The sequence below is a fragment of the Leuciscus leuciscus genome (assembly GCF_965113295.1).
Source record: "Leuciscus leuciscus genome assembly, chromosome: 14".
Classification (NCBI taxonomy): Eukaryota; Metazoa; Chordata; class Actinopteri; order Cypriniformes; family Leuciscidae; genus Leuciscus; species Leuciscus leuciscus.
Genome location: NC_138738.1, coordinates 32,976,707 through 32,991,146, shown reverse-complemented (window position 1 = coordinate 32,991,146; position 14,440 = coordinate 32,976,707).

Genomic DNA, 14,440 nt, shown 5'->3' with positions numbered 1-14,440 from the left:
TGCTTCGCTGTCTGTCCACACGAACGAACCTCGCGCCATGTCTATTGTTTTGAAAGGAACAGGAAGTCGCTCGTGCTATTCGTCGTTGTCGATTTTGAGGATTCTGATTGGCTTGCATGGCTTTATCCTTCTCCTTACACTGCCGCCCCTTTGTATTTATGCGGGTTGATGTAAACGGCAACTGTTTTTGAAAACGATATTGTGTGCACGATGTTATTTTTGAAAACGGAGGGGGAGAAATATTCGTTTCTCTAAATACCCGGCTATGTGTAAATGTGGCCTGAGACTGTTGTGTTTCCAGACTTGGAGTGTTGCTCTTGTTGGTGTATGTTAAGCTTAAGTGTGTTGTTACGCTTAAATGTGTTGTTACGGCTGTAGTGGCAGCTTTGATGTGTTAAGCTTAAACCAAGGTCAACTTAAATGTCTTGTGGCTGTAGTGTGCAGCTTTGAATTGCTTGCCCATTGTTGAGTGTTGGAGCAGTAGGGAGTGGGTGCCATTTTTCTTTTCTCATTTTCTCCTGTTTTTTGTTAGTTAGGAAGTAAGGTAAGAGTTCTGTTGTTTATTTGTGTTGATTGTTGTAGGTCAATTATAGGTGTTCCTTCTACCGGGTAGTGAGATCTTTTGTTTGTTTTGGCTTTACCTGCTCCTGAAGAACAGGCTTCATTTCTTTTTCTTTTGGAGCTGTTTGTTTAGGATTCTTTTTGCACTGTATTTATCACTTATTGTAAATAAATGTATTGGAAATCTTACTTTGTGTATTGTGTGCTGGGACTCAGATAGGTTAACTTTTCTTTGTCGCTGTTCATTTTTGCTTTAAAGCTACTTTCCCTTTTGCCCCTAGAAAATGAATTGGGAACGTAACAGTGGTATTGTGTAATTATTCGAATAGAATTGAGTCTTTTCTCTCTGTTTTGCATGCGTCGTCATAATCATGATTGTTATTGTTGTTATTATTATTTTAATAAATTGTTTTGCCTCTGTCACAGTGTATTCTTAACCTGAATTAGCACTGTTCATATAGGCAACACCAATAGGTGTCATGTAACACAAAATAAACCTATGTTTTCTTCATGATACAGGGCATAATCTTAGTTTCGTTTTTATTTTGTTACCATTAGACATCACTGGGTTTTAATTTGAGGTATGAAAACCTGACGATGCCACATATTGAAACACAAATTCATATAACATATTAATTAGCCTGTCATTTTCTTCATTTTCTAAGTCAATAAAGGTTATGTTAAATGAATAAATGTAGTGTAAATGTTGTAATGAAACCAACTGTACCGTTCAAAAGTACTGTTTGTTGTTGTATTTTTCAAAACTTGAAACTTGTGTGTGTGTGTCAGGTGGATTTTTTTTAATGTTTTTGAAATAAGTCTCTTGCGCTGCTCCCCCAGCCTGCATTTATTTGATTAAAATATAGTAGCCTAGGCTATAAACTACAGTATTGTGATATATTATTACCATTTTAAATAACAGTTTCTATTTGGACATAAATAAAAAAAAAAAATAAAAAAAATCTTTTTTTAAATTTTTTTTTTTTCTGATTTCTAATTGTAACGATCTCATAGCTTTATTTATGCAATTGTAAATGCAGTGAAAATATATTATTGGCACTTCTGTGTATGCACTGCAAAGATGTATTTTCCTTTAATGATTTAATTTGACTGGTGTTACCGTCCCAGGACGTATGCATTTGTGTTTTCAAGTGTCATTCATTGATTTATTGAGTGTGTGTGCGCGCGCAGCCAATGGACCCAACGGCCTGCTGGGAGTTGTAGTTCTGTTGTACGTTGTATTTATACCACAGAGAGGACCTGTCTTTCAATTCGATGGTAACTAAAAAAAAAATTCAAGCTGCGATTTTTCACGATGGATATCCTCGCGCGATCGAGTGTAGATTGTGTTAAACACGACAAGAACCAAAAATTCTGCGTTTATTCCTTAAAACAGTCGGTATTTCCCATATTGCTTCTCCTTTGCAGCTGCCATTGGCGCACGTCACGAATTTAAGCGCCTGCTATTGGCGTAGGTAATGTTTACAGCACGATGATCAAGTATGTGGTGCGAACGCAACGGAACAGTCAGATTCACCATAAATTAACATGGTGAGTAACATTTTATAAACAATATTGTCAATATTGTTTGTTTTCCCTCTATTTTGCTGACGAGAATTTCAAAATAAAGCCCTACCAGAGTCTCAATGCAACAACAGACAGTGATTGAACCGTGAATTTTGTGAACCATTACATAATCCTATATAATTATAAATTCAATTGTTATTATACTTTACAATATTACTGTTTGTTGTTGTATTTTTCAAAACTTGAAACTTGTGTGTGTGTGTCAGGTGGATTTTTTTAATGTTTTTGAAATAAGTCTCTTGCGCTGCTCCCCCAACCTGCATTTATTTGATTAAAATATAGTAGCCTAGGCTATAAACTACAGTATTGTGATATATTATTACCATTTTAAATAACAGTTTCTATTTGGACATATATTAAAAGGTTTTTGTTTTGTTTGTTTTTTTGTCCAATTTCTTGTGCTCCTCCCTGTCCTAATCTAGGTGATGGGACCTACCAGCTGTTCCTCATCAATGGCAAGAGGATCCAGTATTTAAGCAGAGCCGGGGAGAGAGAGAGAGAGAGAGAGAGAGACTGGGACTGGGACTGGGACTGGGACTGGGACTGGGACTGGGACTGGGACTGGGACTGGGACTGGGAGAGGTTTCTTCTCCCAAGAGACTGAGGCCCCGTTTACACGATGGGAAAACGCAGATATTTCCCTGCGTTTTGGCCTGTCATTTACACGAAAACGCCGTTTTTATCCCAGAAAACGATTATTTTTAAAAACTCCGGCCAAAGTGGACATTTCTGAAAACGCCGGTCATGTGTTGCCGTGTCAACTGGGAGAAACGGGGTTTTAGGTTCTCAAACGTCACATTATGCGCCAGAAAATGCTTACGTCATGTGAGCGCCCTATGTTTAGAGTTTGTTCCATACTGTCTATGAGTTTGTTTGGCTACTATTTGATCATGGATGCTGTTAAAGTGGTACTCATTTTTACTTTTGTGAAAACGCTTTTGGCCTGTTTGCATTTGCTTCGCTGTCTGTCCACACGAACGAACCTCGCGCCATGTCTATTGTTTTGAAAGGAACAGGAAGTCGCTCGTGCTATTCGTCGTTGTCGATTTTGAGGATTCTGATTGGCTTGCATGGCTTTATCCTTCTCCTTACACTGCCGCCCCTTTGTATTTATGCGGGTTGATGTAAACGGCAACTGTTTTTGAAAACGATATTGTGTGCACGATGTTATTTTTGAAAACGGAGGGGGAGAAATATTCGTTTCTCTAAATACCCGGCTATGTGTAAATGTGGCCTGAGACTGTTGTGTTTCCAGACTTGGAGTGTTGCTCTTGTTGGTGTATGTTAAGCTTAAGTGTGTTGTTACGCTTAAATGTGTTGTTACGGCTGTAGTGGCAGCTTTGATGTGTTAAGCTTAAACCAAGGTCAACTTAAATGTCTTGTGGCTGTAGTGTGCAGCTTTGAATTGCTTGCCCATTGTTGAGTGTTGGAGCAGTAGGGAGTGGGTGCCATTTTTCTTTTCTCATTTTCTCCTGTTTTTTGTTAGTTAGGAAGTAAGGTAAGAGTTCTGTTGTTTATTTGTGTTGATTGTTGTAGGTCAATTATAGGTGTTCCTTCTACCGGGTAGTGAGATCTTTTGTTTGTTTTGGCTTTACCTGCTCCTGAAGAACAGGCTTCATTTCTTTTTCTTTTGGAGCTGTTTGTTTAGGATTCTTTTTGCACTGTATTTATCACTTATTGTAAATAAATGTATTGGAAATCTTACTTTGTGTATTGTGTGCTGGGACTCAGATAGGTTAACTTTTCTTTGTCGCTGTTCATTTTTGCTTTAAAGCTACTTTCCCTTTTGCCCCTAGAAAATGAATTGGGAACGTAACAGTGGTATTGTGTAATTATTCGAATAGAATTGAGTCTTTTCTCTCTGTTTTGCATGCGTCGTCATAATCATGATTGTTATTGTTGTTATTATTATTTTAATAAATTGTTTTGCCTCTGTCACAGTGTATTCTTAACCTGAATTAGCACTGTTCATATAGGCAACACCAATAGGTGTCATGTAACACAAAATAAACCTATGTTTTCTTCATGATACAGGGCATAATCTTAGTTTCGTTTTTATTTTGTTACCATTAGACATCACTGGGTTTTAATTTGAGGTATGAAAACCTGACGATGCCACATATTGAAACACAAATTCATATAACATATTAATTAGCCTGTCATTTTCTTCATTTTCTAAGTCAATAAAGGTTATGTTAAATGAATAAATGTAGTGTAAATGTTGTAATGAAACCAACTGTACCGTTCAAAAGTACTGTTTGTTGTTGTATTTTTCAAAACTTGAAACTTGTGTGTGTGTGTCAGGTGGATTTTTTTTAATGTTTTTGAAATAAGTCTCTTGCGCTGCTCCCCCAGCCTGCATTTATTTGATTAAAATATAGTAGCCTAGGCTATAAACTACAGTATTGTGATATATTATTACCATTTTAAATAACAGTTTCTATTTGGACATAAATAAAAAAAAATAATAAAAAAAATCTTTTTTTAAATTTTTTTTTTTTCTGATTTCTAATTGTAACGATCTCATAGCTTTATTTATGCAATTGTAAATGCAGTGAAAATATATTATTGGCACTTCTGTGTATGCACTGCAAAGATGTATTTTCCTTTAATGATTTAATTTGACTGGTGTTACCGTCCCAGGACGTATGCATTTGTGTTTTCAAGTGTCATTCATTGATTTATTGAGTGTGTGTGCGCGCGCAGCCAATGGACCCAACGGCCTGCTGGGAGTTGTAGTTCTGTTGTACGTTGTATTTATACCACAGAGAGGACCTGTCTTTCAATTCGATGGTAACTAAAAAAAAAATTCAAGCTGCGATTTTTCACGATGGATATCCTCGCGCGATCGAGTGTAGATTGTGTTAAACACGACAAGAACCAAAAATTCTGCGTTTATTCCTTAAAACAGTCGGTATTTCCCATATTGCTTCTCCTTTGCAGCTGCCATTGGCGCACGTCACGAATTTAAGCGCCTGCTATTGGCGTAGGTAATGTTTACAGCACGATGATCAAGTATGTGGTGCGAACGCAACGGAACAGTCAGATTCACCATAAATTAACATGGTGAGTAACATTTTATAAACAATATTGTCAATATTGTTTGTTTTCCCTCTATTTTGCTGACGAGAATTTCAAAATAAAGCCCTACCAGAGTCTCAATGCAACAACAGACAGTGATTGAACCGTGAATTTTGTGAACCATTACATAATCCTATATAATTATAAATTCAATTGTTATTATACTTTACAATATTACTGTTTGTTGTTGTATTTTTCAAAACTTGAAACTTGTGTGTGTGTGTCAGGTGGATTTTTTTAATGTTTTTGAAATAAGTCTCTTGCGCTGCTCCCCCAACCTGCATTTATTTGATTAAAATATAGTAGCCTAGGCTATAAACTACAGTATTGTGATATATTATTACCATTTTAAATAACAGTTTCTATTTGGACATATATTAAAAGGTTTTTGTTTTGTTTGTTTTTTTGTCCAATTTCTTGTGCTCCTCCCTGTCCTAATCTAGGTGATGGGACCTACCAGCTGTTCCTCATCAATGGCAAGAGGATCCAGTATTTAAGCAGAGCCGGGGAGAGAGAGAGAGAGAGAGAGAGAGACTGGGACTGGGACTGGGACTGGGACTGGGACTGGGACTGGGACTGGGACTGGGAGAGGTTTCTTCTCCCAAGAGACTGAGGCCCCGTTTACACGATGGGAAAACGCAGATATTTCCCTGCGTTTTGGCCTGTCATTTACACGAAAACGCCGTTTTTATCCCAGAAAACGATTATTTTTAAAAACTCCGGCCAAAGTGGACATTTCTGAAAACGCCGGTCATGTGTTGCCGTGTCAACTGGGAGAAACGGGGTTTTAGGTTCTCAAACGTCACATTATGCGCCAGAAAATGCTTACGTCATGTGAGCGCCCTATGTTTAGAGTTTGTTCCATACTGTCTATGAGTTTGTTTGGCTACTATTTGATCATGGATGCTGTTAAAGTGGTACTCATTTTTACTTTTGTGAAAACGCTTTTGGCCTGTTTGCATTTGCTTCGCTGTCTGTCCACACGAACGAACCTCGCGCCATGTCTATTGTTTTGAAAGGAACAGGAAGTCGCTCGTGCTATTCGTCGTTGTCGATTTTGAGGATTCTGATTGGCTTGCATGGCTTTATCCTTCTCCTTACACTGCCGCCCCTTTGTATTTATGCGGGTTGATGTAAACGGCAACTGTTTTTGAAAACGATATTGTGTGCACGATGTTATTTTTGAAAACGGAGGGGGAGAAATATTCGTTTCTCTAAATACCCGGCTATGTGTAAATGTGGCCTGAGACTGTTGTGTTTCCAGACTTGGAGTGTTGCTCTTGTTGGTGTATGTTAAGCTTAAGTGTGTTGTTACGCTTAAATGTGTTGTTACGGCTGTAGTGGCAGCTTTGATGTGTTAAGCTTAAACCAAGGTCAACTTAAATGTCTTGTGGCTGTAGTGTGCAGCTTTGAATTGCTTGCCCATTGTTGAGTGTTGGAGCAGTAGGGAGTGGGTGCCATTTTTCTTTTCTCATTTTCTCCTGTTTTTTGTTAGTTAGGAAGTAAGGTAAGAGTTCTGTTGTTTATTTGTGTTGATTGTTGTAGGTCAATTATAGGTGTTCCTTCTACCGGGTAGTGAGATCTTTTGTTTGTTTTGGCTTTACCTGCTCCTGAAGAACAGGCTTCATTTCTTTTTCTTTTGGAGCTGTTTGTTTAGGATTCTTTTTGCACTGTATTTATCACTTATTGTAAATAAATGTATTGGAAATCTTACTTTGTGTATTGTGTGCTGGGACTCAGATAGGTTAACTTTTCTTTGTCGCTGTTCATTTTTGCTTTAAAGCTACTTTCCCTTTTGCCCCTAGAAAATGAATTGGGAACGTAACAGTGGTATTGTGTAATTATTCGAATAGAATTGAGTCTTTTCTCTCTGTTTTGCATGCGTCGTCATAATCATGATTGTTATTGTTGTTATTATTATTTTAATAAATTGTTTTGCCTCTGTCACAGTGTATTCTTAACCTGAATTAGCACTGTTCATATAGGCAACACCAATAGGTGTCATGTAACACAAAATAAACCTATGTTTTCTTCATGATACAGGGCATAATCTTAGTTTCGTTTTTATTTTGTTACCATTAGACATCACTGGGTTTTAATTTGAGGTATGAAAACCTGACGATGCCACATATTGAAACACAAATTCATATAACATATTAATTAGCCTGTCATTTTCTTCATTTTCTAAGTCAATAAAGGTTATGTTAAATGAATAAATGTAGTGTAAATGTTGTAATGAAACCAACTGTACCGTTCAAAAGTACTGTTTGTTGTTGTATTTTTCAAAACTTGAAACTTGTGTGTGTGTGTCAGGTGGATTTTTTTTAATGTTTTTGAAATAAGTCTCTTGCGCTGCTCCCCCAGCCTGCATTTATTTGATTAAAATATAGTAGCCTAGGCTATAAACTACAGTATTGTGATATATTATTACCATTTTAAATAACAGTTTCTATTTGGACATAAATAAAAAAAAAAAATAAAAAAAATCTTTTTTTAAATTTTTTTTTTTTCTGATTTCTAATTGTAACGATCTCATAGCTTTATTTATGCAATTGTAAATGCAGTGAAAATATATTATTGGCACTTCTGTGTATGCACTGCAAAGATGTATTTTCCTTTAATGATTTAATTTGACTGGTGTTACCGTCCCAGGACGTATGCATTTGTGTTTTCAAGTGTCATTCATTGATTTATTGAGTGTGTGTGCGCGCGCAGCCAATGGACCCAACGGCCTGCTGGGAGTTGTAGTTCTGTTGTACGTTGTATTTATACCACAGAGAGGACCTGTCTTTCAATTCGATGGTAACTAAAAAAAAAATTCAAGCTGCGATTTTTCACGATGGATATCCTCGCGCGATCGAGTGTAGATTGTGTTAAACACGACAAGAACCAAAAATTCTGCGTTTATTCCTTAAAACAGTCGGTATTTCCCATATTGCTTCTCCTTTGCAGCTGCCATTGGCGCACGTCACGAATTTAAGCGCCTGCTATTGGCGTAGGTAATGTTTACAGCACGATGATCAAGTATGTGGTGCGAACGCAACGGAACAGTCAGATTCACCATAAATTAACATGGTGAGTAACATTTTATAAACAATATTGTCAATATTGTTTGTTTTCCCTCTATTTTGCTGACGAGAATTTCAAAATAAAGCCCTACCAGAGTCTCAATGCAACAACAGACAGTGATTGAACCGTGAATTTTGTGAACCATTACATAATCCTATATAATTATAAATTCAATTGTTATTATACTTTACAATATTACTGTTTGTTGTTGTATTTTTCAAAACTTGAAACTTGTGTGTGTGTGTCAGGTGGATTTTTTTAATGTTTTTGAAATAAGTCTCTTGCGCTGCTCCCCCAACCTGCATTTATTTGATTAAAATATAGTAGCCTAGGCTATAAACTACAGTATTGTGATATATTATTACCATTTTAAATAACAGTTTCTATTTGGACATATATTAAAAGGTTTTTGTTTTGTTTGTTTTTTTGTCCAATTTCTTGTGCTCCTCCCTGTCCTAATCTAGGTGATGGGACCTACCAGCTGTTCCTCATCAATGGCAAGAGGATCCAGTATTTAAGCAGAGCCGGGGAGAGAGAGAGAGAGAGAGAGAGAGACTGGGACTGGGACTGGGACTGGGACTGGGACTGGGACTGGGACTGGGACTGGGACTGGGACTGGGAGAGGTTTCTTCTCCCAAGAGACTGAGGCCCCGTTTACACGATGGGAAAACGCAGATATTTCCCTGCGTTTTGGCCTGTCATTTACACGAAAACGCCGTTTTTATCCCAGAAAACGATTATTTTTAAAAACTCCGGCCAAAGTGGACATTTCTGAAAACGCCGGTCATGTGTTGCCGTGTCAACTGGGAGAAACGGGGTTTTAGGTTCTCAAACGTCACATTATGCGCCAGAAAATGCTTACGTCATGTGAGCGCCCTATGTTTAGAGTTTGTTCCATACTGTCTATGAGTTTGTTTGGCTACTATTTGATCATGGATGCTGTTAAAGTGGTACTCATTTTTACTTTTGTGAAAACGCTTTTGGCCTGTTTGCATTTGCTTCGCTGTCTGTCCACACGAACGAACCTCGCGCCATGTCTATTGTTTTGAAAGGAACAGGAAGTCGCTCGTGCTATTCGTCGTTGTCGATTTTGAGGATTCTGATTGGCTTGCATGGCTTTATCCTTCTCCTTACACTGCCGCCCCTTTGTATTTATGCGGGTTGATGTAAACGGCAACTGTTTTTGAAAACGATATTGTGTGCACGATGTTATTTTTGAAAACGGAGGGGGAGAAATATTCGTTTCTCTAAATACCCGGCTATGTGTAAATGTGGCCTGAGACTGTTGTGTTTCCAGACTTGGAGTGTTGCTCTTGTTGGTGTATGTTAAGCTTAAGTGTGTTGTTACGCTTAAATGTGTTGTTACGGCTGTAGTGGCAGCTTTGATGTGTTAAGCTTAAACCAAGGTCAACTTAAATGTCTTGTGGCTGTAGTGTGCAGCTTTGAATTGCTTGCCCATTGTTGAGTGTTGGAGCAGTAGGGAGTGGGTGCCATTTTTCTTTTCTCATTTTCTCCTGTTTTTTGTTAGTTAGGAAGTAAGGTAAGAGTTCTGTTGTTTATTTGTGTTGATTGTTGTAGGTCAATTATAGGTGTTCCTTCTACCGGGTAGTGAGATCTTTTGTTTGTTTTGGCTTTACCTGCTCCTGAAGAACAGGCTTCATTTCTTTTTCTTTTGGAGCTGTTTGTTTAGGATTCTTTTTGCACTGTATTTATCACTTATTGTAAATAAATGTATTGGAAATCTTACTTTGTGTATTGTGTGCTGGGACTCAGATAGGTTAACTTTTCTTTGTCGCTGTTCATTTTTGCTTTAAAGCTACTTTCCCTTTTGCCCCTAGAAAATGAATTGGGAACGTAACAGTGGTATTGTGTAATTATTCGAATAGAATTGAGTCTTTTCTCTCTGTTTTGCATGCGTCGTCATAATCATGATTGTTATTGTTGTTATTATTATTTTAATAAATTGTTTTGCCTCTGTCACAGTGTATTCTTAACCTGAATTAGCACTGTTCATATAGGCAACACCAATAGGTGTCATGTAACACAAAATAAACCTATGTTTTCTTCATGATACAGGGCATAATCTTAGTTTCGTTTTTATTTTGTTACCATTAGACATCACTGGGTTTTAATTTGAGGTATGAAAACCTGACGATGCCACATATTGAAACACAAATTCATATAACATATTAATTAGCCTGTCATTTTCTTCATTTTCTAAGTCAATAAAGGTTATGTTAAATGAATAAATGTAGTGTAAATGTTGTAATGAAACCAACTGTACCGTTCAAAAGTACTGTTTGTTGTTGTATTTTTCAAAACTTGAAACTTGTGTGTGTGTGTCAGGTGGATTTTTTTTAATGTTTTTGAAATAAGTCTCTTGCGCTGCTCCCCCAGCCTGCATTTATTTGATTAAAATATAGTAGCCTAGGCTATAAACTACAGTATTGTGATATATTATTACCATTTTAAATAACAGTTTCTATTTGGACATAAATAAAAAAAAATAATAAAAAAAATCTTTTTTTAAATTTTTTTTTTTTCTGATTTCTAATTGTAACGATCTCATAGCTTTATTTATGCAATTGTAAATGCAGTGAAAATATATTATTGGCACTTCTGTGTATGCACTGCAAAGATGTATTTTCCTTTAATGATTTAATTTGACTGTTGTTACCGTCCCAGGACGTATGCATTTGTGTTTTCAAGTGTCATTCATTGATTTATTGAGTGTGTGTGCGCGCGCAGCCAATGGACCCAACGGCCTGCTGGGAGTTGTGGTTCTGTTGTACGTTGCATTTATACCACAGACAGGACCTGTCTTTCACTTCGATGGTAACTAAAAAAAAAATTCAAGCTGCGATTTTTCACGATGGATATCCTCGCGCGATCGAGTGTAGATTGTGTTAAACACGACAAGAACCAAAAATTCTGCGTTTATTCCTTAAAACAGTCGGTATTTCCCATATTGCTTCTCCTTTGCAGCTGCCATTGGCGCACGTCACGAATTTAAGCGCCTGCTATTGGCGTAGGTAATGTTTACAGCACGATGATCAAGTATGTGGTGCGAACGCAACGGAACAGTCAGATTCACCATAAATTAACATGGTGAGTAACATTTTATAAACAATATTGTCAATATTGTTTGTTTTCCCTCTATTTTGCTGACGAGAATTTCAAAATAAAGCCCTACCAGAGTCTCAATGCAACAACAGACAGTGATTGAACCGTGAATTTTGTGAACCATTACATAATCCTATATAATTATAAATTCAATTGTTATTATACTTTACAATATTACTGTTTGTTGTTGTATTTTTCAAAACTTGAAACTTGTGTGTGTGTGTCAGGTGGATTTTTTTAATGTTTTTGAAATAAGTCTCTTGCGCTGCTCCCCCAACCTGCATTTATTTGATTAAAATATAGTAGCCTAGGCTATAAACTACAGTATTGTGATATATTATTACCATTTTAAATAACAGTTTCTATTTGGACATATATTAAAAGGTTTTTGTTTTGTTTGTTTTTTTGTCCAATTTCTTGTGCTCCTCCCTGTCCTAATCTAGGTGATGGGACCTACCAGCTGTTCCTCATCAATGGCAAGAGGATCCAGTATTTAAGCAGAGCAGGGGAGAGAGAGAGAGAGAGAGACTGGGACTGGGACTGGGACTGGGACTGGGACTGGGACTGGGACTGGGACTGGGACTGGGACTGGGACTGGGACTGGGACTGGGACTGGGACTGGGAGAGGTTTCTTCTCCCAAGAGACTGAGGCCCCGTTTACACGATGGGAAAACGCAGATATTTCCCTGCGTTTTGGCCTGTCATTTACACGAAAACGCCGTTTTTATCCCAGAAAACGATTATTTTTAAAAACTCCGGCCAAAGTGGACATTTCTGAAAACGCCGGTCATGTGTTGCCGTGTCAACTGGGAGAAACGGGGTTTTAGGTTCTCAAACGTCACATTATGCGCCAGAAAATGCTTACGTCATGTGAGCGCCCTATGTTTAGAGTTTGTTCCATACTGTCTATGAGTTTGTTTGGCTACTATTTGATCATGGATGCTGTTAAAGTGGTACTCATTTTTACTTTTGTGAAAACGCTTTTGGCCTGTTTGCATTTGCTTCGCTGTCTGTCCACACGAACGAACCTCGCGCCATGTCTATTGTTTTGAAAGGAACAGGAAGTCGCTCGTGCTATTCGTCGTTGTCGATTTTGAGGATTCTGATTGGCTTGCATGGCTTTATCCTTCTCCTTACACTGCCGCCCCTTTGTATTTATGCGGGTTGATGTAAACGGCAACTGTTTTTGAAAACGATATTGTGTGCACGATGTTATTTTTGAAAACGGAGGGGGAGAAATATTCGTTTCTCTAAATACCCGGCTATGTGTAAATGTGGCCTGAGACTGTTGTGTTTCCAGACTTGGAGTGTTGCTCTTGTTGGTGTATGTTAAGCTTAAGTGTGTTGTTACGCTTAAATGTGTTGTTACGGCTGTAGTGGCAGCTTTGATGTGTTAAGCTTAAACCAAGGTCAACTTAAATGTCTTGTGGCTGTAGTGTGCAGCTTTGAATTGCTTGCCCATTGTTGAGTGTTGGAGCAGTAGGGAGTGGGTGCCATTTTTCTTTTCTCATTTTCTCCTGTTTTTTGTTAGTTAGGAAGTAAGGTAAGAGTTCTGTTGTTTATTTGTGTTGATTGTTGTAGGTCAATTATAGGTGTTCCTTCTACCGGGTAGTGAGATCTTTTGTTTGTTTTGGCTTTACCTGCTCCTGAAGAACAGGCTTCATTTCTTTTTCTTTTGGAGCTGTTTGTTTAGGATTCTTTTTGCACTGTATTTATCACTTATTGTAAATAAATGTATTGGAAATCTTACTTTGTGTATTGTGTGCTGGGACTCAGATAGGTTAACTTTTCTTTGTCGCTGTTCATTTTTGCTTTAAAGCTACTTTCCCTTTTGCCCCTAGAAAATGAATTGGGAACGTAACAGTGGTATTGTGTAATTATTCGAATAGAATTGAGTCTTTTCTCTCTGTTTTGCATGCGTCGTCATAATCATGATTGTTATTGTTGTTATTATTATTTTAATAAATTGTTTTGCCTCTGTCACAGTGTATTCTTAACCTGAATTAGCACTGTTCATATAGGCAACACCAATAGGTGTCATGTAACACAAAATAAACCTATGTTTTCTTCATGATACAGGGCATAATCTTAGTTTCGTTTTTATTTTGTTACCATTAGACATCACTGGGTTTTAATTTGAGGTATGAAAACCTGACGATGCCACATATTGAAACACAAATTCATATAACATATTAATTAGCCTGTCATTTTCTTCATTTTCTAAGTCAATAAAGGTTATGTTAAATGAATAAATGTAGTGTAAATGTTGTAATGAAACCAACTGTACCGTTCAAAAGTACTGTTTGTTGTTGTATTTTTCAAAACTTGAAACTTGTGTGTGTGTGTCAGGTGGATTTTTTAAATGTTTTTGAAATAAGTCTCTTGCGCTGCTCCCCCAGCCTGCATTTATTTGATTAAAATATAGTAGCCTAGGCTATAAACTACAGTATTGTGATATATTATTACCATTTTAAATAACAGTTTCTATTTGGACATAAATTAAAAAAAAATTAAAAAAAAATCTTTTTTTTAAATTTTTTTTTTTCTGATTTCTAATTGTAACGATCTCATAGCTTTATTTATGCAATTGTAAACGCAGTGAAAATATATTATTGGCACTTCTGTGTATGCACTGCAAAGATGTATTTTCCTTTAATGATTTAATTTGACTGGTGTTACCGTCCCAGGACGTATGCATTTGTGTTTTCAAGTGTCATTCATTGATTTATTGAGTGTGTGTGCGCGCGCAGCCAATGGACCCAACGGCCTGCTGGGAGTTGTAGTTCTGTTGTACGTTGTATTTATACCACAGAGAGGACCTGTCTTTCACTTCGATGGTAACTAAAAAAAAAATTCAAGCTGCGATTTTTCACGATGGATATCCTCGCGCGATCGAGTGTAGATTGTGTTAAACACGACAAGAACCAAAAATTCTGCGTTTATTCCTTAAAACAGTCGGTATTTCCCATATTGCTTCTCCTTTGCAGCTGCCATTGGCGCACGTCACGAATTTAAGCGC